This window comes from Rutidosis leptorrhynchoides, chromosome 10, assembly GCF_046630445.1.
Source record: "Rutidosis leptorrhynchoides isolate AG116_Rl617_1_P2 chromosome 10, CSIRO_AGI_Rlap_v1, whole genome shotgun sequence".
Classification (NCBI taxonomy): domain Eukaryota; kingdom Viridiplantae; phylum Streptophyta; class Magnoliopsida; order Asterales; family Asteraceae; genus Rutidosis; species Rutidosis leptorrhynchoides.
Genome location: NC_092342.1, coordinates 100,386,631 through 100,390,921, shown reverse-complemented (window position 1 = coordinate 100,390,921; position 4,291 = coordinate 100,386,631).

Genomic DNA, 4,291 nt, shown 5'->3' with positions numbered 1-4,291 from the left:
AGCAATCATTTTTCAAGCAAACACGGTCGAAGTCCAGACTCACTAATGCATCCTAACAAACTCGATAAGACACACTAATGCAAAATTCTAGTTCTCTAAGACCAATGCTCGGATACCAACTGAAATGTCCCGTTCATATTGATTATAAACGTTCCATATTAATTGATTTCGTCGCGAGATTTTGACCTCTTTATGAGACATTTTTCAAAGACTGCATTCATTTTTAAAACAACCATAACCTTTATTTTATCTATAAAGGTTTAAAAAACATTACGTAGATTATCAAATAATGATAATCTAAAATATACCGTTTACACACGACCATTACATAATGGTTTACAATAAGAATATATTACATCAAAAATAAGTTTCTTGAATGCAGTTTTTACATGATATCATACAAGCATGGGCTCCAAATCTTGTCCTTATTTTAGTATGCAACAGCGGAAGCTCTTAATAATCACCTGAGAATAAACATGCTTAAAACGTCAACAAAAATGTTGGTGAATTATAGGTTTAACCTATATATTATCAAATCATAATAATAGACCACAAGATTTCATATTTCAATATACATCCCATACATAGAGATAAAATTCATTCATATGGTGAACACCTGGTAACCGACATTAACAAGATGCATATATAAGAATATCCCCATCATTACTGGACACCTTCGGATATGATATAAATTTCAAAGTACTAAAGCATCCGGTACTTTGAATGGGATTTGTTAGGCCCAATAGATCTATCTTTAGGATTCGCGTCAATTAGGGTGTCTGTTCCCAAATTCTTAGATTACCAGACTTAATAAAAAGGGGCATATTCGATTTCGATAATTCAACCATAGAATGTAGTTTCACGTACTTGTGTCTATTTTGTAAATCATTTATAAAACCTGCATGTATTCTCATTCCAAAAATATTAGATTTTAAAAGTGGGACTATAACTCACTTTCACAGATTTTTACTTCGTCGGGAAGTAAGACTTGGCCACTGGTCGATTCACGAACCTATAAAAAATATGTTCATATATATCAAAGTATATTCAAAATATATTTACAACACTTTTAATACATTTTGATGTTTTAAGTTTATTAAGTCAGTTGTCCTCGTTAGTAACCTACAACTAGTTGTCCAACGTTAGATGTACAGAAAAAAAATTGATATATATTATCTTGAATCAATCCACGACCCAGTGTATATACGTCTCAGGCTAGATCACAACTCAAAGTATATATATTTTTAGAATCAACCTCAACCCTGTATAGCTAACTCCCTCATTACTGCATATAGAGTGTCTATGGTTGTTCCAAATAATATATACACATGGGTCGATATGATATGTCAAAACATTTGCATACGTGTCTATGGTATTCCAAGATTACATAATATATTAGAATACATGTATAATACAATATAAGTTAGCTAGGATATGATTAATATAGATTTTTTACCAATTTTCACGTAGCTACAACAAGAAAAATTATCCAATCTTGTTTTACCCATAACTTCTTCGTTTTAAATCCGTTTTGAGTGAATCAAATTGATATGGTTTCATTGAACTCTATTTTATGAATATAAACAGAAAAAGTATAGGTTTATAGTCAGAAATATAAGTTACAAGTCGTTTTTTTAAGAGGTGGTCATTTAAGTCGAAAGAACGACGTCTTGATGACCATTTTGAAAAACATACTTCCACTTTGAGTTTAACCATGATTTTTGGATATAGTTTCATGTTCATAAGAAAAATCATTTTCCCAGAAGAACAACTTTTAAATCAAAGTTTATCATAGTTTTTAACTAACTAACCCAAAACAGCCCGCGGTGTTACTACGACGGCGTAAATCCGATTTTACGGTGTTTTTCGTGTTTTCAGGTTTTAAATCATTAAGTTAGCATATCATATAGATATAGAACATGTGTCTATTTGATATTAAAAGTCAAGTTAGAAGGATTAACTTTTGTTTGCGAACAAGTTTAGAATTAACTAAACTATGTTCTAGTGATTTCAAGTTTAAACCTTCGAATAAGGTAGTTTTATATATATGAATCGAATGATGTTATGAATATCATTACTACCTCAGGTTTTGTGGATAAACCTACTGGAAATGAGAAAAATAGATCTAGCTTCAAAGGATCCTTGGATGGCTTGAAAGTTCTTGAAGCAGAATCATGACACGAAAACAAGTTCAAGTAAAATTTCCACTCGAAATAATATTGTTATAGTTATAGAAATTGAATCAAAGTTTGAATATGAGTATTACCTTGTATTAGAAAGATATCTTACTGTAAATAAGAAAGATTTTTTGAGGTTGGATGATCACTTTACAAGTTTGGAAGTAAGCTAGCAAACTTAGAAGTATTCTTGATTTTATGAAACTAGAACTTATAGAATTTATGAAGAACACTTAGAACTTGAAGATAGAACTTGAGAGAGATCAATTTGATGAAGAAAATTGAAGAATGAAAGTGTTTATAGGTGTTTTTGGTCGTTGGTATATGGATTAGATATAAAGGATGTGTAATTTTGTTTACATGTAAATAAGTCATGAATGATTACTCATATTTTTGTAATTTTATGAGATATATCATGCTAGTTGCCAAATGATGGTTCCCACATGTGTTAGGTGACTCACATGGGCTGCTAAGAACTGATCATTGGAGTGTATATACCAATAGTACATACATCTAAAAGCTGTGTATTGTACGAGTACGAATACGGGCGCATACGAGTAGAATTGTTGATGAAACTGAACGGGGATGTAATTGTAAGCATTTTTGTTAAGTAGAAGTATTTTGATAAGTGTCTTGAAGTCTTTCAAAAGTGTATGAATACATATTAAAACACTACATGTATATACATTTTAACTGAGTCGTTAAGTCATCGTTAGTCGTTACATGTAAGTGTTGTTTTGAAACCTTTAGGTTAACGATCTTGTTAAATGTTGTTAACCCAATGTTTATAATATCAAATGAGATTTTAAATTATTATATTATCATGATAATATGATGTATGAATATCTCTTAATATGATATATATACATTAAATGTCGTTACAACGATAATCGTTACATATATGTCTCGTTTCAAAATCATTAAGTTAGTAGTCTTGCTTTTACATATGTAGTTCATTGTTAATATACTTAATGATATGTTTACTTATCATAATATCATGTTAACTATATATATATCCATATATATGTCATTATATAGTTTTTACAAGTTTTAACGTTCGTGAATCACCGGTCAACTTGGGTGGTCAATTGTCTATATGAAACCTATTTCAATTAATCAAGTCTTAACAAGTTTGATTGCTTAACATGTTGGAAACACTTAATCATGTAAATAACAATTTCATTTAATATATATATATATATATATATAAACATGGAAAAGATATGATAAGATCTGATGTGTTTATACTCCATTTATGTAATAATGGCGGTATGACGTGTTGAGATTATAAATAATAAGTATGTAATCTGATAATCTTTTGATTAAAGACTTTCAATTCGTAATGGCCTATTCAGGTCTAGGGGCTTGAGCTATAGGATCCTTTAAATCGGTAATCCAAACCCTTCCATTCTAGAGTTTCGTAGACGCCATCCGTCAAGAAAGTTCAATGAAAAATAACGAAAAAGCAAAGATTTTGAAAGTAATGAATATGAATAGTAGAGATTTCAAGAATCATGTAATACGTATGTAATACACAAAACCATGATAGATGACAAAGGAATGTCGAGAATTTCAATAATCATGAGTGACAGCCCTCGGTGTTTGTAATGATAGGGTTCATGCTAGTCATCCTAAAAGAATGAGGTTACAAACGTTTTAAGGAAGACGTAAGGCAAGAGGTAAAAATATAGATAACAGATAGCAAGATAATAAGAGATAGGTAATTTAAAACTAAGGCAGGAAAGGCTATAGTCCTAAAAATTGCTAAGGTACCCTAGCTAACACGTAAGGCACACATAAAATGCAATCCTGGTTCTCTATAACAGCCTGCTCTGATACCAATCTGTTATAACAGATTGGGAATTAATTCCCACCCAGTGCCGTCTCAGCTAACTGCTTTAGTGACCACTGAACATACCTCAGACACTGATTTTACGGCCCGCCTTTCGGCAATGTACAACCAACCTTTCTTCGAATCGCGAGGAGTAAGAGCCAATGCTTCATCACAGGTAACACTGTGAGAACCCCCTCTACGATTAAGCCGATGAGACAGCTTAAACCAGCTCTGATATCTGTCACACCCCCAAATCGGGCCTGGGGTATTTGTGACTAAT